This window comes from Lactuca sativa, chromosome 1 (assembly GCF_002870075.4).
Source record: "Lactuca sativa cultivar Salinas chromosome 1, Lsat_Salinas_v11, whole genome shotgun sequence".
NCBI lineage: Eukaryota > Viridiplantae > Streptophyta > Magnoliopsida > Asterales > Asteraceae > Lactuca > Lactuca sativa.
In genome coordinates, this window is record NC_056623.2 from 84,633,730 (window position 1) to 84,653,648 (window position 19,919).

At 35.9% G+C, this 19,919-nt stretch overlaps 1 long non-coding RNA gene and 1 pseudogene across 6 annotated transcripts; both read left to right on the forward strand.

Annotated features, from left to right (window-relative positions):
* The first annotated feature begins 218 nt into the window (after positions 1 to 218).
* Positions 219 to 1,135, forward strand: LOC111887863 (linoleate 13S-lipoxygenase 2-1, chloroplastic-like; annotated as a pseudogene).
* Positions 1,136 to 2,873: 1,738 nt separating this feature from the next.
* Positions 2,874 to 7,533, forward strand: LOC111887850 (uncharacterized). Of its 6 annotated transcripts, none has more exons than XR_008232274.1 (12): positions 2,874 to 4,156; positions 4,253 to 4,575; positions 4,684 to 4,756; positions 4,845 to 4,973; positions 5,234 to 5,326; positions 5,399 to 5,596; positions 5,705 to 6,217; positions 6,310 to 6,397; positions 6,537 to 6,769; positions 6,845 to 6,967; positions 7,085 to 7,155; positions 7,316 to 7,533. It is a non-coding gene; the product is annotated as an uncharacterized LOC111887850 (long non-coding RNA). The 6 variants fall into 6 exon arrangements; XR_008232278.1 differs by having other exon boundaries at positions 6,845 to 6,959; XR_008232275.1 differs by having other exon boundaries at positions 5,705 to 5,771; positions 5,863 to 6,217; positions 6,537 to 6,967.
* The last annotated feature ends 12,386 nt before the right edge of the window (positions 7,534 to 19,919 follow it).

Sequence of the window (19,919 nt, forward strand, 5' to 3'; positions counted from 1 at the left end):
ATCCTACACATAAATGTCTCCCAGTCATCATCAGTCGGATCTTCACTCGGGCATGGTCAGCCTGTTTTGAATGTATCCTGCAAAGTCATACTGCCGGAAGTTGACCGTTGCATGGTGACTGGAAGCTACTGTCAAAATTCCGATTAAATCTTTTGGTCTTTTGAGAACAGGTCACCATGGTTCGTCTTTTTTGTCTGCGTGCCCTACTGTTCTAATCTATGTCCACCATGCTTGAAGCTCTTAATCAGATTCTACAAGATTCTCTTCTGGGTAGTAATGGTTGACAAATGTCAACCATTACTAGCCAGAAGAGACTCTTGTAGAATCTGATTCAGAGCTTCAAGCATTGTGGACAGACATTAGAACAGTCGGACACGTAGACAAAAAAGACGAACCCTAGTGGCCAGTTATCAAAACACCAAATGATTTAATCGTAATTTTTGAGAAAAATCATCTGGGTAGCTTCCGGTCAGCATGTAGCGGTCAACTTCGGGCAGTATGACTTTGCAGGATACATTCCAAACAGGCCGACCATTGCCCGAGTGAAGATTCCATGTGAAGATCCGACTGATGATGACTGGAAGGTTTTTAAGTGTATGTCTGAAGATGAACTTGTGTCTGCATTTCCGTCTCATGTTCAAGCTTCAGACGTTATGGTGGTTTTGGATGTTTTATCAAATCGTTCAACAGAGAATGAGTATATTGGGGAGACGTGTGAACCAGCTTTTGAGGCAAATCGGTAGATAAAAGCTGCTTAATTATGAAATATTTGCAGGGATGTTGAATGAATTGGAAGGGATTATTGATGGGAGGAATGCAGATGAGAGTAGGAAGAACAAGAATGGAGTTGGGGTTGTACCGTACAACATTCTAAAGACTTATTCGGAATCTGGTGTCACGAGTACGAGGGTTCCAAATAGATAATGTTTGAAATTCTTTATATTGGGTGGGTCATGTGATGTTGTAATTCCAAAAAAAAAAAAAAAAAAAAACTTTTCCACGAGACCATGTAAGGCCAATATAATTGGTATTTATCCAAATAAAGTTGATGTTTATTGTTTTGGTGTGTTTATTGGTAGCGGTGTTATGACTTCTTGTTCAAAATAAATTAATGTTATTTCTAGTTGAACTATAATTGAGTAGCACATCATAATAGATATTGTTAGTAATCTTCAATCCTAATTAATAAATAAGTATCTAATTGTCACGTGACAATTGCTAAGACCTCCCCCAAACTAATTTTCCCGCCCAAAATGTCTAAGTGAAAATTTTCATTTGCCTTTACAATCCGAGTTCCTGATTTTCAGCATTACAAATACTTCAAATATTCACATTAAATTAGGAAATACCCCTTTACTCTTAGTTGTCAATTTCTGTTATACCAGTCATCAATGATGACGTTGAATTCATATCCTAAAATATCAGCAATCAATTTTGAATTCAATAGTAAGAAAGAAATCATAATCGTATCCAAAGTTAAAATGCATAAGAGAAGGATTTCCCTTAATATATACATCCAACCCGAGTGAATCACCCATTTTTAAAGATAGATTCCATTTGTGGCAAATAATTGAAATTCTCTTGCCATTGATTTTAGATTACTTATCTAACTTCATCTTATTATTATTATTATTATTATTATTATTATTATTATTATTTATTTATTTATTTAATTTTTTTTTACAGACGTAAGGATAATTGCATATGGTTTGTGATTTTCGGAGTAAATCATGCTTATTTTAGTTCTTGGTTGTTGAATTTTATGATTATGTGAATATCGACCTTGCTACCGGCTCATACCAAAACACTCCCATAATTCCGATTTTGCTCTCCTTGATACGATCACTTTATCTACTTCCTCCTTGATAAAACTATCATTGATAATCAGTTTTTTATTATGTTATCTTTCAGGGCCGGTCCAAGCGTATATGGGACCCGGGGCAAAAGGAAAAAATGCCCCTTAAAGACAAATATAATAAAGATTAAAAAAAATATCATTTTTTCTTCACTATAAACATGTTTAATTAGCAATAACAAGCAAGACAAATTATTTATCTTTTGAGCTAGTTTGAGTTTGCAAACTTTAGGCCCTAAAAATCATTTTGGTAATATTTGGTTTATATATGTACACTATATAACCCATAAATTTTGGGCCCCTTGGAGTCGTGGGCCCTAGGCGGTCGCCCGGGTTGCCTACCGTCTAGACCGGCCCTGCTATCTTTTCCACATTTACTAGTGTATTCGAACAAGGCTATCTATTGTTGATGTGTTTTGGTGGTAATATAATATAAATCCTAATATAAAACTACTGTTTGTTTTAACTTATTCATGAATCTTAAAAATTGAAAATAATGGGCAATGAATTAGGAACCATTTTAAGTTAATAATAATCGCACACTACCCGTTTGATGTTATGCTTGAGTAGAATTGTGACATAATTTTATTCTTTTGATGTTCATAGTTAGTTATTCTTGATGTTTTATAAATGAGATGATTTGAGGATCCATAAGTAAGGAGTGACATTTACCCTATTAATTCGATTATTTACATTCATAAATATTTCTTTATGTAGATACACTACAAGAAAACAGCCCTTTAATGTCGCGCAAACAATGACACTCGCTGATAGACGACGCGCATTTGAAGTGCCCTAAAAGATAATGTCAGTTTTGCAAAATTTGAAGGATAGAGGGCACGCATTTGTGTGCGCCCTAAAATTAGTGTCAGAAAAGAAAAAAAATGCGGAGGGCGCCTTTCATAAAATGTGTGTCATGTAAAGGTGTCGCTTTATAATTTTTAAGTGAAACACGCGTTTTAGGCGGGAAATGAAATCCACAAAAATTACCCCGCCTATTGAATCCCAAAAGTTAATCCCCCCGCCTCTTCTACTTAGCAAGAAAAAGCCCTAGGTCCCTCATCTTCATCTTCAGTATCATCAAACATCTCGTTCATCCTCTGCATTATTTCCATCGTTCTTCCCTCTCCTCACTGATCAATACCCAAAAAACCCTAATATCATATCCACTCCTCTTTTCTCGCACAAAAAAAAATCCCAAAACATCACCAAATACAAAATTCCACAAAATCGTTGTGACCATTTTTGCTAGGGCTTTTTTCAAGAACAAAAACAATCTCTCATCTCTCTTAGCTCTGAAACAATGGACGATTCACCTTGCTTCGCCTTTGGTCACTTCTCCTCCAGCTACGTCAGACCTTCCTCATTACAAATCGACCAACGATAAGCTAATACTTATAACAGAATCGTTTCACTCTCAATTGGGTGTGCGACTCCTCCATCGCACTGATGACTACGAATGTGACTCTTCTACCACACCTGTGATTGCGTCCCATCTCACATCCCTGGCCGCTACCTTAATAGGTTTATCTATTCAATTAGATTTTTCTTTTTAGTTAGAAATCAATTTCGTCCCCTCCCCAGCTCTTCATCTCTTCACTAAAACCGTTGTTATCTATCCACTAAAATCTTCACGGTTTCTTCAATTTCACTCCAAGGGTTATTTGATAGCTCTTGTATGGTTTATTCCCTATACTGAATCGAGAGTCAAAACCATTGTGGTGGTTGTGGCGGAATCAAAATGCAGGATTGAACCATTGTAGCAGAGAGATAGGGTTTCTGGAATTTTATCATGATATGAAACCCATAGTTTCGATTGAATGAGAAGCAGGTCCGATTCTTCTCTTTCGGTTTAACAAAGGTATGATGTGCTTATAATCGTTCATCTACATTCTCTCCAGCGACACTCGCTACCTTTTCCTCTGTTTCTTCCTCTAACACCACTGATTTAGGGCAAAATCTCCACCATCTTTAGTTCATCCTCAGTAATATGGATTTGTAATCTCTGATTTTGGAAGGGAGAGATAGGGTTTCTAGAATTTTATCATGATATGAAACCCAATAACTAAAGTGATGAGAAGTCATGGGTATTTTGGACCATACGAGTCAAAGATATTGGAAGCGTCATGACTTATAGCTTTGGTGAAGAGGGCCCTGCCATTGTGCAATTGCAAAAATGGGAATCTTCTCGATTGCTAGCAAACCTGGCACAGTTCCGTGAAGCTTTCCTTTCCCCAATCAGGGAACTTATATTATTGCTTTCATATCACCATGGAGGGTTACTTCTTCCTCTAGTCAAAGGTGAACATCCAATCTAACAATCTTAATTGCTTATCCTATGATAAAACCTAATTTATGTTGATTTTAAGATGCAAGTTATATGAATCTTCTGTGCAGGTGGAGCTGTAAGTAGTATTGTAAGCTATCCCATGCTTTCTGATATAAATTCACTTGCTTGGGGTATATGTGAAGATTCAAATAGTCAACATAAGGGGGCTTTATTTAGACATTATGACCCTTTCAATCGACAATGTGCAAGTGTAAAACTAAACTTTTCTTCTTTGTGACAGGTCTTGTATTACCTCATACGAGTGGAGTCATTTACCACTCTATTAATTCAATTACAAGTTGGAAAGTTTGATCATGCAGACAGGATGTTTTTAGATATTCCTGCTATTTGGAATGATGTTATGGAGGACATGAGTGACGTGAAGGAACTGGTATGAATACATACCAAAACTACAAAATTGATCTTTTGTTTGTTGAAAAAAGGTTTTGGCTTCTTATGCCAAAATTTATAATAAAACCTGCTTTTCTTTTTGTCTTAGGTTCTTGAGGTGTTTTACCTTCCAGAGATATTATTAATTGATTCTGGTACCACACAACTTGGAGATAAGCTAGGTGGACTTTAATTGTTTTTTTTTTTTTTTTTTTTTTTTTTTTTCTGTTTTTAAAGGGTTGTAATTTGATTCTATTGCTTACTTTTCAGATTGTGTTAAGCTTCCTCCTTGGCCCAAAAACCCTGTTGACTTTGTGCATAAGCATCACATGGCTCTTGAGAGTGAGCATGTCTCTGTACATTTACATGAATGGATAGATCATTAATATTCTAATATCGGTGGGTTTTATTTTGTTTTGATACTTTTGACTTTGTAAAAGGTTGAAATAAATCAATTTGGATGATATTCTTGTATGCCATTTACATTCATTCTCCATTTGTGGGTTTTATTTTGTTCCAAATCTGATTATTTTGACCTTAATAATCAGAATTTTTCCCGAAACACATCATAACTAATTATTTAGTTTAAATGCATATCCAAACACCCTGTAAATACTATGTAGACAACATGACATTTACATCAATTTTTTGTATGTCAGGTATAAGCAGCGAGGAAAAGAAGCTATTTCAGCAAATAATGTATAAACATCACATATGAAGGGACTGTAGATATAGATAAAATCACTAATCTAGTAAGTCTTCTTGTTAGTCGATTGATTAAGTTTTTTTTATATGTTTATTTTCTTGATGTTCTTCAAATGCAGGTAAAGTTATTAATGGCTGCAGTTGATGAGCATGGTATAGTTTATGTAGTTCGTGGTAGTGACCATATTCCAGGCATAAATAACTCAGTTGAGAAGTGTCTACCACGGTTTCAACAATTAAGGTACTATACTTTGGTTGGGTGGGAGGTTGGAGGTGCTGATATCAGCCACCAGAGGCTTCATAATAAACTTTTTCCAGTAAGTAATGATTGAACATATAACAAGTATAGTTGATCCCTAAGATGATGACTTACTGCTCCCACTACTATCCAAACTTAACCTATTTGCATTCATCTCCTTGAACAGGTTATGCTAACAATTGGAGTAGGGCAATGGCTAATTGCTGATAGATTAGAATGTTTCTACTCCTAAGGTGAACATCACTTTTTGTAGCTCAATTAACCATTTCTTGATAAATATATCTCTCTACCCACATATGTCATTTTTTGTATCATCTTTGCCAGTGAAGTTTTATTCTGAACATTGAAACAATGATGAGCTGAATAGGCCATGTACAGTGACTTAGTTCTGAAATTTAGTCTTATGCCTGCCATGTGTTTGACATATTGTCTCTGAGAGATGAAGATGCTTGAAAAAGTCTAAAGGTGACTTTTGAAAATAACCATTACCCAAAAAATGATCCAATAAACGGATTTTTTGAAAAAGGTCCTATAGTACTTCAAGTAAATTACAACGAAGACTACATTTGACTCGAGAGAATCATATTCCAATTGTTGGAGGTGTTAGCAGCCAAAGATGCTATTGCAGTGTTGCAACCCCTGAACCTGTTATTTCAGAAACTTCCTCCACCTCTATAAAGTAACTATATTAAATCTCAATTAATTGTTATTTTATATTTTCTTTCCAGGTGTCCTTAACTAAATCTATGAACCAAAAAATGTATTTTACAGAAAGAGAATTGTGTCTGGTGTCAAGCCAACAGGATTTATACACCATGGGAATTATCTTGGTGCAATAAAAAATTAGGTATCACTACAGGTACCAGTTTCATTAATGTATAAATCTTTCTATATAGTTTAAAGAATTAGACCAATTATTTATTTATATATATATATATATATATATATATATATATATATATATATATATATATATATATGTTTTTTTTTTCTTTCAGGATAAGTATGAGACATTATTCTTTATTGTGGATCTCCATGCAGTATGTGCACTAAGCATTTTAGGACATCTGATTTATGCATACTAATCATAATTTTATATATGCATCACTTTGTTCCATTTGTTTTTGTAACATTAACACATATAACTCTACCTTATGATGTCCAACAACTGTCTAAAGCAACTAAAGAAACCGCAACACTTTATTTGGCATGTGGTGTTGACACCTCAAAGGTCTTTTTTTAAAAATAATTTAATAATAATAATTTAATGTTGCAAACTGAATTTACAATGTGTGTATACAAACAGGCTTTTGTATTTGTTCAATCTCATGTTCGTGCTCATGTAGAGCTGATGTGGCTGCTCAGTGCTACCACACCAATCTGTTGGCTCAACGGAATGATTTAGTTCAAAGAGAAATCGTGTAAGGCGGTGCGTCTTTATTTAAACAAAATTAAGGGGCTTTGATGAAAATAAAATTCAATAATATTTGCTAATTCAAGATTGTTTTTTGAAATTAATGATGGTTGTTTTGTTATTGTTTTTAAGGGGATGAAAATGTTGGGGTTGGACTTTTGACCTATCCGGTGTTGATGGCTTCTGATATTCTTCTTTATCAGGTAATGAAAAGCCTATTAAGGACTTGTTGGTCAGCACCACCCTTTTATTTAATATTTTTTTTTGATTAAATGAAAGTCTTAATGAAAGTAATTGACAACCTTTTTTCTGTAAATGATGTTGTGATTGTGGGAGAGGTGTTGTGTTTTTCTCTGTTGCTAGGTAACCTTCTCAACAACAGCATTCTACTTAAGCAGGTGAGTAATCAAGATTAAAGGAGACTTGTAATCATGTTTGGCATTCCTTTCCAGTAAGAAACAGAGTTGTATGATTATTTGTTAGTTTTATAGCAATGTATAACCCATGTTAGCAATTTATTATTTTTGTTTAACATTTGAATGATTCTTTGTATGACATTATAATTTGTGCAACTTATTTTATTTTTTGAGTATGAAATTTTATTTTATATCATGCAATCGATTGTATTTTTTGTATATAGTATTTTATTTCAATTATGAGAAATTAAATGCAATTTTAATTTAAAAATTAATAAATATATAAATTTATTTTTTTAAACATTTAAATTTACGATACGCAAAAATGTGTGTCATCTTCATTTATGACATGGCCTTTCTTGACAGGGGCTTTCTTGATACGCATTGTGTGTCATTAACACGTGCGTCGTAAGGTTACGACACGCGAATGCGTGTCGTCTTCCTTTATGACAGGACCTTCCTTGATACGCATTGAGTGTCGTAAACGCACGTCGTAATTGCGCGTTGTAAATGCGCATCGTCTCTCTTTATGACAGGACCTTCCTTGACGCACATTTGCGCGTCATCTGAGCCTTTTACGACGCGCAATGAGCGTCGTAAAAGGTTGTTTTTCTAGTAGTGATAGCAAATACACCCCTTCATGTTGTTTTTGGTCATAACAGTGTTGAAGTAGTTAAGTTTAACTTGAACATGGGAAGACTTGAAACAGTTGAGTTGGAAGGGAATAACATTGTGTGTGTTACAAAGATACAATTAGGTGACATTAAAATGTTTTCATTTAGAGGTAAATGAAAGAAGTAGCAAATAGTACTTATGGAAATTTGAATCTTGTGCGGAAATTGGAATTTAGCACTTTCAAGTTTATTCTCTTAACATTATGAACTTTTATCGTGAATGTAATGATTTTATTTTTGTGATATCAAGTTTAAGGTTGTACTTTGGAGGGTCTTTTCCGTTAGAAAAGAATTTCACTAAGATGGGTAAATTTTTATTAATCATACAAGTGACAAAATGGTAACGTTTAACACATTAGTTGGACCTGTTGGCTACTTTATGTTTTTTTTTTTTTTTTTTTCAATTTAATGGTATACATTGTCTTATTTTTTTGGTTCTTTTTACTGTAACTTTAGTTTTTTTATGCTAATTGATGATCAGGTAGTGATTTCATCATAGTTTTATAGATGCAATACCTATGTTCCTTGAATCTTTCAAAAGTATGATTTTTGCAAATATCAGTATAAAAAGTGTTTATATAACGAATTTACCTTTTTTCTCTGAGTTAAAGGAAAAACTAAGGATGATGAGAGGCGGGATGGTGACTAGTGGGACCCAACTTAAATTTCTCAAACGTGGTTTTAGGTTTAGGGTGAGGAAATACAATATGTGGGGTCTATTAATTTTTTAAAATATATAAAAAACAAATGCGTAATTAAGAAAAATAATTAAAAAATAAATTAAAAAAGGGCACAATAGTCTTTTGAGGTAAGATAGAGACCAAATGCACAACAAAAATAAACAGTAGGGATCATCCAAGTTAAAAAATAAGTTAGAGACCAAACACACAAATTACCCAAACTACAGGGACCATTCATGTGATTTACTCTTACCTTTTCGGTTTGTTCACATTTGGGTAACTATCTTTTTTTTGTACACACCTAGGTAATGAATTTTTTGGAAGTGTTCACATATGACCATTATGACCGGATGTAACCTGCTATAGCCGGTCATAATGGTCATATGTAAACACTTCCAAAAAGTTCGTTACTTAGATGTATACAAAAAAAAAGATAGTTACCTAGATGTGAACATACCAAAAAGTTAATTACCTTATTAAGTCTATTTCCCTTGTTGTTTTGTAGGTTGAATTTGCATGGAAAAGTCGGGTAAGTTTTGGATGATTTAATGTGATTATTTTATCAGGCAACCTACATATGGTTTTTTGTTGTGATATTACTATAATTTATTTAAAGCAATTATATTAGAGATGAATATACATGAAATGCTAATGTACTTTCATTGATTTGTTTATTAAAGCAATCATATTTTCAGTTCTTTCCTTCTTTTTAGTTCTTACTTCCATTCAAATGTTATTTTCTTTGGAAAAAAAGTTGTATTTTGCAAGATAACTCCAAAATAACAATTTACTTAGAAAGTACATTGCTATAATTGATAAGGGTGAACAAAAACTCAACCTAAACTAGAAAAAACACGAAAAAAATAGTAAAATCGGAACCGAACTAAAAACCAATGTTAGGGGTTTACATAATATACAAAACTGCAAAAAACAAACATCATCATATTGAACTACTGAACCAGAAATCGTGCTTTGAAACCGAACCAAACCATTTTTTTTATATTAAATAGTTATTAATATTAATTATCCTCCATAATAAATGAAAATAATTTTGTCACATGTCACTCTCTCATTAACTTGGACATATGTTATTTTCTGGTATTTTTAAATAAATATTTTTTCCATTTGTCATTTTCTCATTTTTTTTATGTTTTCTTATTTAACACATCATATTTACACCTCAATTAATAATTGTCTTAATTGAAAATAACTAATAAATTACAATATTAGTACTCATATAGTATTTACTATGTTTCCTTTAATTCAAATTTTAAATTTTAAATTTCAAATCTAAAATGTCAAATTTAAATAAATTTTTGTTTAAACTTTTATATTTAATTTTTTGTTTTATCAAACACGTATAACATACGGATCTAACACCTAATATATAATTTATAATTGATTATTTAATAACTCTAATTTTTTGAGACTTACCTTTGTAGTGGGATTAGGATTACCGATTACAATGTCCATTTTTCAAGTTTAATTGATCTGTTTTGGGATTTATCTATACATTTTTTTCTCATATACCTTATACGTGAAACCTAGACTCACTTAAATCATAAATATAATAACTTTCATTTGGACTTCAAAACATATATTGTAATTACTTGTGTTTTCCAGTTATCTGTTTCTTTATAACTGTGATCGTTTTTTTCTTTTAAAAAAATCTTTTTCACTGTTTATTTTTTTAATATGTTCTATCTTGATCATGTTTGGTCGCTCCATTGTTATACAAAGGAATATAAACAGGTTGCATTTTTTTGTGAAATCCAAGTTAAACCAAAGTCGGTTGCTATTTTTGAATTTAATCCATAGCTACGAAACATTGTACATTTAATACAGTTTAATCAAATTCTACTTTAATCCAAAGTTGGAAAAATCCATATGGTTAATACACTGAAAAAAAAAAAAAAAACTATTTTTGGATTTCAAAACAAAGCTGAAAACATGTGTAATAGGAAAAATCGAAAATAACAACAAAGTTCAAGTATAATCAAAAGTTTTAAATAGCATTCTGTTTTCGAGTTTAATCCAAAATAGCCACCTGTTTAGAGTTAACAAACTTGAAAAATATGGAATAAATATAAAAGTCGAGTTTAATCCAAAGTTGGTTGTTATTTTTGGATTTTATCTATAGATGGAAAACATCTGTACATTTAGAATATTTTAATCAAATTCAACTTTAATATAAAGTTGGAAAAAATATATTGACGACAAGTTTTGTCTCTAATTTGAATACAAAACAATTGTTGGTTTAGAGAAGCCAAAACTTGCCCATTTGTGATAATAGACTTTGGTAATATTCTTAAAAATTGAAAGTCGTAAGTTCTTTGCATTACTTTCATATAACATAAGTGTTGCATATTTTTCAATTTGCTTTAGTTTATTTCCTTTGGTTTAATTATTAATTAAAAATTAAAATTTCCATTTATGTTTTAGCATAAACTAACACAAACAAAATACGACGAAGGTATGTTGGGAGAGGATGATGACGAAGAAACAAATTTGCCAAAGGTCAATAGTGAAAATCAGTAAAGGCTCGAGGAATATTCTTGCACAAATGGAGTATAATTGTTCAATCGTTAAGTATTGTTTGGTATTGTGTTGATATGGCGGAGGCGTAATCAAGAACTCTTTATTAAATATCCAAAATTTATCTTCTAAATAGTATATGTTTGTGTTCTCCAATATTATCTTCCAACCGTGATTATGATTTTTATAGCCTCTGCATTTTCATGTGTTTCTCATTTTTTCTTTGATTTTATCTTTTTATTTGGGTTAACATTGTACTTTAAAATAAGAGTAAATGACATTTTTTGAAAATATTTGATTGGTCTTTATGATTTCGGATTATGAAAAGTGTTTTTCTTTCTTAACCATGGTTTCCCACGGGTTTAAACCTAGTGTAACATATATCAAACAATATTACAAAAAGATACTTGAATATTTTGAGGGTTGGATAGTATTCAAAATATAATTCAGAAACTAAGTAATGGTATTGGTGAATTAATGGAATATTATTCAGTAATAATGTGTTGTAAACTACAAATGTGAAGGAATCTTAGATAATGAAAATATATTGCTATTATTGAAAGTATAATACCCGAATGAAATAGTTGTATTTAGCAACCAATATTACTAAAGGAGTTTGGAACAAAATGGTTATGTTTAAACTCAAGAGATGATATCCGAAGTGAAAATAGAATGTCTAATTAGGAAGTCTATTACCTAAATTGTTAATAGTATCAAATAAATAGTTTAGTGGCTTCAATGGAATGTTAAAGTGATTGGTACTTGTCTAGCTTGTATGATTTAGGCAAATAAATTTGATGATTTTGTAAATATTCAATGCTTGTATATTTAGGGTGTAGTTGATTATTGATATGCTTTGAGTTTAAACATTATATTGTATGATGATTGGATTGATCATCATGTATTAATCTTCCATTGATTTATTGATATTATTTATCACGTTGTGCAATAACTTCAGCATAACTAAAAAATATTGTGTGAAACCATTTCCTAACAATGATACCAGGTAGGATCCACATAACTGTTATCACTAGAACAAAATTGCAAGTTCATTACACCAAATAAGTGTGACGATATGTATATAGTCACATTTTGCGTTTTCAGCGTATGTGTGATGAAAGGTCGAGCAACCATAAGGTACATACAGTTACATTACCGAGTTAGTGGTCGTATCCAATTAAAAACATTAACCAAAACCAATGTAACATCCATAAAATTCACAAAAATTTTGAACTTTTAAAGCATTCCAAAACTATCTATTGTTTACAAATTATTTTCAAAATAATCCAATATCAAAGTTTTCCCAGAAATCACAACATGAAAAACGAGGAGGTGCACGATCAACCCTTCGCCTTCCTGCGACCAACCGAAGTACCTGAAACAAAATCCACAACTGTCAGCACTGTCGTAAAAATCGTCCTACTCGACCGAGTACTCGGAATCGACCCTCCACTGAGGCGAGTTTTGTGAAGTCGGATTAAGTCAAACTCGGTTAATATCTCTTTAACTTGGGCCTACTCAGTCAAACTCGGCCAACTCGGTCTAACTTGGTCAAAGGGTCAAAATTGTCATAAAAAGAGAAAAAAATCAAGAATTTCAAGATTAATATGTATAATACACTTAATGATTTATTATTTAACACACACACATGTGATTCTTACTATATATATATATATATATATATATATATATATATATATATATCTTAAATTTTTAGTAATTATTCATGAATTGAGACAATTGTGTGTTTTTCAAGTTTTATGTCTTCACATGTATCTAATTTTGTTATATATTTAAATCAAATTATGATTTTAACTTATGATTTTGACATATAAAATATTCCTAAAAATATTGCTACATGAATTATTGAATCCGAGTACTCCCGAGTACTCGCTACTCGGTAGTTGGCCGAGCAGGTACCGAGTAGCGAGTTCTGCAACCTTGACTGTAAGTTCGAAGCTTAGTGAGTTCCCCAAAATACCAACGCGATACAAAACCAGAACAATATCATAGCAAACAGTATGCATACAGAGTCGTCAGTATGACTGGACCGCCTCGCCGGCCTTCAGCCTATCTGGCACACTCTCAGAACATTCATCATGTCTGGACCGCCCTACTGGGCCTTCAGCATGTCTGGACCGTTCTCCGGGCCTTCGGCCTAACTGGTACACCCCATTTGGCCTTCAGTCTATCCGGGCTGCCCTGGGTTTGTTAGTCTTTAGCACAAAGCATGACCACCTCAACCTACCCACAATTACACAATCAACACATAAATATCAAACGCTAGATAGCATGTACAGACAGACATGACAGTCATATAGCATCATCCTATAAACCAGGATACAGATCTAACAGATCACTAATCATAGCATCATCCTATATACGAGGATACAGATCTAACAAATCACTAAACATAGCATCATCCTATATACCAGGATACAGATCTAATAGATCACTACTTATATCATCATATAATAAACCAGGATATAATCCAATAAGGGCCGACCTTGGTGCTTTAGACCCTGTTAGTATAGTGAGAAGAACTCACCTCACAAGTAGTGTTGAACTAATAAAATCCAATCCCAACTCACAGCTCCGAACTCAACTACTTGTAACCACCACATGACTAATTCCATTAAAATCCCAAAATACCAAAATACCCTTATAATAAGTCAAACTTGGTCAACCATGGTCAAAATCAAAGTGAACAGTCCATGTTGACCTAACTCGTTGAGTGCCTCTTCTGACTCGTCGAGTTCCTTCATATCTCAGAAAGTCGTGAATAGCTCGAGGCAACTCGCTGAGTTACCAGAGCAACTCGTCGAGTTCTTCAGTGCACAGAAAACCGGGAAAGAACCAACCAACTCGCCGAGTTCGCTCAGTATCCAAAAAGCGGGAAAACCCTATCCAACTCGTTGAGTTGGCTAAGAAACTCGTTGAGTTTTCCTGTCTTAACATATTCAGCCCTTTACAGTCGAATCCAAAGCCCCACACTACAAATCTAGTGTGACATCCCCAAAATCACGGCCAGAAAAGACCGGTTTAATTTATGCTTTTAAAACAATTTCAGAGTAATCCTTTGATTAAAAGAGTTGCGGAATTTGTTCCCAAAATGAAATATGATAAAATAATATTTACCAAAGCATTTCATAAAGAAATGTATTTTCATTATATAATAAAAATCGGGATGTCATGTTCCGATAAACAGACCAAAAGCATAAACATTACAATACAGACCTTACAACAGTTATATAAAACAACAGGTTTATAATCCAAAAATAACTTGACAAGTCATCCAACTTATGCTCCAGCGCCACTACCTGTAATACAAAGAAAACGAAGTAGGTCAGGCTTGGGAGCCTGGTGAGCATATAGGGTTTTCAACCCACAATAAATAATTATATTTAATTCCACCAACCAACAATAACCCAATTACCTATTCCCGTTATTCTCACTTTACGTCCCTAAGACAACTAACATAAGGGACCTAGTCTAAGAATATTTCATCGGGGCGACAACACATGCATTCGGGGGTTTCCCAGAAATATATGTGAAATAAGGCAACCATGAGGGGGGGGGGGGGATGGAGTACATCGAATGAACACCCAAGTTCATTAATACCTATAGGTGGCGAGTCTGCTAGCGTTCCACAAGACAGTCTAGAAAAATTTGTGGTCGTCATCTAAACTCCGCTAGATGACTAAATCAAAAACATCGAGGCCTCTCATCTTTTTATCACATGACAACTATCTACCCATGTTCTACCCAACATTTTAGTAGATAAAATATACATTTTTATACATAGTTTAAAACCTGTATAGTATGTTCATTCAAAACACATTCCAGATAAAAGATGAGACACATAAACATAACACATACTTAGTTTAATGAAGGGACTCGACGAGTCGGGTATTTGGACTCGCCGAGTCGGCGCTGTCAAGGAAAACCCTAATTGTCCGGGTTTGGGACCTATTTAATGGGCCTTATGGCCTCTAATGGCGGCCACCTACACCTTTGAGAGACTCCTATCGAACCAGAGAGCTGAGAGTGAAGAAGAGCCGTTTTGGATTATTCTTGAAGTGGTTGTGCAATGGAGTAGCCATTTCCAGCAAAGGGAGGTCAAGGGGGGTGTCGATTCAGAGCTTCTGAGCTTGTATCTTCACCATGGTGGTATCAATCATTCTCCCTTTTCTGTTTTGGGTAAGATTGGTAATTTTAGGGTTTTCTAGCTTCTTTTATGGCTTGATTTGTGGAGTATAGTGTCCCATTGAGTGTGAAGTCATAGATCTGGACCCAAAGAGGTCCAAAGAGTCCCTTCCATCCTGTTTTATGCATTCTATTTGGAGTTTTGAGCTAGGGTTGTTATGTAATGAAGGGTTTCACCCAAATGAGCTTGTAGAACCTTGCATGAGTGCCCAAGGTTCGACCTTTTCGTGGTTATTGGCTATGAGGGATTTAGATCTATGGGTTGGTGAAGCAGATCTGACCTCGGAAGGTCATATGAGGGTTGTCATCGGAGCAACTCGCCGACTCCATCGGCAGACTCGACGAGTCGAGTCGGGGTTGCCCCGCGTTTCGTTGTCGAGTTACTCGACGAGTGGAGAGGGAACTCGTCGTGTCTAAGAGGTTTAAAAAGGATTTAGAGAACCCGCATGGACTCACCGAGTCACTCTTGTGTACTCGCCGAGTCTGGTCAGTGTTGACCGTTGACTTGAGTTGTCTTATGTTGACTTTGGGAGTTTTGGTCAACAGAGGTAATAGAGGTCAGGGAGGGGTAAAATGGTCTTTTACCCATTACCTGACTAGAGAGGGAAAGAGTAATCTCCGGTTAATTAGAGTTGGGACTTCGAGTATTAATTAGAGATATTTGCCTTATGTGTTAGGCGGTGGTGAGTCCGAGGTTCGCTTGTGCAGATAATTGCTTTCTGATTGCCAGGTGAGTCTACTCACTATACTTTACCTTGAGTAGGTAACCAGAGTTATGTGACAGAGTATTTGTATGTTGCATATGTTATGTGTTGTACTGCATTATTTCTATGTGATTTATGTTGTGCATGTTTACATAGTTAGAACCGGAAGGTTCCCAGAGTTAGAACCGGAAGGTTCACAGAGTAGGGTCCACGGACCCACAGAGTTACAGCCTCGAGTGGCTAATATGTGTTATGTGTGGTATTTTGGGGAACTCACTAAGATTCGTGCTTACAGTGTTTTGTGTTATGTGTTTCAGGTTTCTCTTAGGATCACGGGACGGCACCGGCTCGATTGTACACACCAGAGAAAGAGTCATGTTTTGAGGATCCTGGTTTATTATGCAAGTGAAAATGGAGTTATGTTTCGTAATTCGATTATGAATGAGATTTTAAGCAAAGTGTTTTTAAGATTTAAACGATTATTTTTAAATGAAAAATTGTTTTGAAATTTTCGGTGTTACAAGTTGGTATCAGAGCCTTGGTTTGAGGGATTTGGATGCACCTTCGGGTAAATCTGGACTTAAACTGAGGATTTAAGTCAATTTTTCAAAAAGAAATGTGTTTTTATAAAGCGAATAAGAGTTTCAAAGAGAAAGCAAAAAGAGGAGTGTGTACAATCAGCCAGAGCCCGAACGGTGATTTCCCAAAACACCCTTATTTTGTGTTATGAGATATTTGTGATACATTTTATGAGATATTATGCATGCTAGAAACAGGCTAGGCAATTCATATCTTAGGACTAGAGTGGCATGATTTGTGATGCCTTAGCCTAGGGTTGCTGTTATATGTGATGTGCTTTCGAGTATGTGCTGAGCGAGAGTGTCCAGCAGGAAATTTTTAGGGGATTCGATTAGAGGAGTAATATGGAAGAGGTATCTATATGAGCATATGAGGAGCTTGCCGAGAGGGTAGCCAGATGCCCACGTGGGGCGGAGTTATTAGAGTGCAGTGATATACATCACGTATGAGGAAAGCGAGTGGATAATAACCTAAGGAGGTTTTTTTGTGCTGAAGGGGACGCTTCAATGCCCGAATGCGGCTTGCTTCGTGCTTTGTGGAGCTCTCAATGATGGGAGCCAGCTACTAAGTGAATATGACGATATTCAGGAGGTAGATGGCTGGCATCATTAGGAGTTCTTCAGTAGCTGATGGCAGAGAAGTGTGGGAATCTAGGAAGAGCCTAGGGAGTAACCTTAGCCAGATGAGTGCATTGGCAGAGTAGAGAATTTAGCTGGGGAGCGAGCACGCGCGACGGGATTGGTGAACGAGAAGGTCGAGCAGCTACTTAGGAGCTCCGGGATAGGCCGTGTGGAAAGTATGGGTAGATGTGGCAGGTAGTATGGGCCCGTACTACTAAAAGCAGAGGACCCATACTTGCTACAGGGAGTATTCTAAAGGTTACAAGGAGCGGATTGAGGAGTGATGTTATGGTTCGAGTACCATACATCGGAACGGATTGAGGAGTGATGTTATGGTTCGAGTACCATACATCGGTGCGGATTGAGGAGTGATGTTATGGTTCAAGTACCATACATCGGAGCAGATTGAGGAGTGATGTTATGGTTCGAGTACCATACATCGGAGCGGATTGAGGAGTGATGTTATGGTTCGCGTACCATACATCGGAGCGGATTGAGGAGTGATGTTATGGTTCGAGTACCATACATCGGAGCGGATTGAGGAGTGATGTTATGGTTCGAGTACCATACATCGGAGCGGATGGAGGAGTGATGTTATGGTTCGAGTACCATACATCGGAGCGGATGGAGGAGTGATGCTATGGTTCGAGTACCATACACCAAAGCATATTAAGAAGAGATGTCATGGGATGAGTATCATGGTTCGTAGTGAATGATGCTTGTGGTTCTCCGGCTATCCGGTTATGATTGAGGAGGTAGAGATTGGACGCTTTGGGTTTTAGGCCTATGGGCCATGATTGAGTACGAAGAGGCGTCCCTTGAAAGGGAGGTCGAGAGCCTTTCAGATTATTTTGGTAAGGAGTCAGAGGGAGGGGAGAATTTTGGTCTGTGTTGGGCAATCAGTCGATAGAGGAGATGTCACCTTCTATGACCTGGGTGGTGCTATTTATGTTCGTGTGCAGAACATGAGAGGCATGATGTTTAAGTTTTGGGTTTGGGGGTAAACCCTGCAGGTTGTCATTGATGATAATTTTCCATCAGAGTATCAGGTAGCATGTGAGCCGCGAGGCAGTGATTTACCATGAGCAGATAGTCAGTTAAGACCGAGATAGTCGAGGATCACGTTACACCTATTTGAGTATAGTAGGGCGTATTGTAGAGGTATCAGTGGGGAGTCCAGTCGAGTTAATCAGTTCAGTGGTTTTTCTATCTATGTTGGGTATTGAATATGGGATTGGGTCCCTATTCTTGGGATGATCCATGTGTTGGAACGTCGGTTGATGAGTCGAGGTGGGGGAGTATGATGATTTCGTGGTCCAGTCTATGAGTCAGTGATGTTTTTGGACAGTTGAGTTGTTTGGTATTGGATTGGTACGAGACTTGGAACGAATAGAGGCAGTCATGACGAGAAGTTCTTGAGGATTTCATCTGAGGTTCAGAGTTATGAGATCGATTGATTTCCTTAAAGGGGATTATCGGGCGTTGCGTAGCACTTTCCGGGGGCAGGTGCATTATTGCTGGTGAAAATAGTTTGTGAGGTTGTTGATGTGTTAGATAGTGATGGTTCGAACCCTAAGTGGGGGAGAACCGGGTGGTTTATTGAGAGAACCAGAGATTTGTGCAAGAGCGGTTAGGGGTTGGATATAGAAACCTGCAGCTTGAATCCATGAGATCAGGGTCATTAGTGATCAAGGAAAGGTGCAGGGCGAGATAATGCATGTGGTATATGTCTGAGAGAAGGATGGGTGTCTCCACGGCGAGTGGTCAATGGTCAGGAATCTGGTGGTGGTCAGAGTCGTTTCAAGTGGAAGACCCGTAATGATGGTATGGGCAGTTGAGAACTTCTGGGCTGAAATATGGGTAGAAGATTGTCGAGTAGCCAACTCCCAGGCTGGGATGTGTATTCTTGCTTGGATTTTGAGCAGTAGTGGAAAGGGTTTCGGAGGATCATCAGTGTGTTCTTAAGAGTTAGCGCCTTCCTTATATTCCAATTGAGTGTTTGGATGCATTGAAGTTGCTCGTTGAGTGAAATAGGAAATTATTATGGGATTCAGAGGAAATGTATTGTTGTATGTGTATGGTGCTAGGAGTAAGGGAATAAGTGGTAGAGGCAGGACATTGTGATGCTCTGTTAGGGTGTTTCGTGGTTTCCGTGTATAGCGTCCTGATTTCGGAGTTATTTAGAGTCTTGGGTTTAAGATGACTAGTGATGTATCATGTATCCACGGTTCTAGTGGGAGCCCTTCGTGTTTTGTCATCAAGAGGGATTATTTAAGGAAGTGGATCTCCGCAGAAGTAGGTTCTGTGTTATGGCGGTTGCCGGCAGAGTCTGTAATGCATATCGGGGCAAGTGTGTGTGTAACTACCTATGATAGTCTTTGGTGCATGAGTTAGTGATCATAGTGTGGCGTTGTAATGAGAATGAGAGTATAGGGTGAAGCTACGGGGAGCCGTAGTATTCACCAGTCAGAGGGTGTTGTGATGCTACGGGGAGCCGTAGTACTCATAAGTCAGAGAGAAAGAGAGAGAGTCGTGATGCTACGGGGAGCCGTA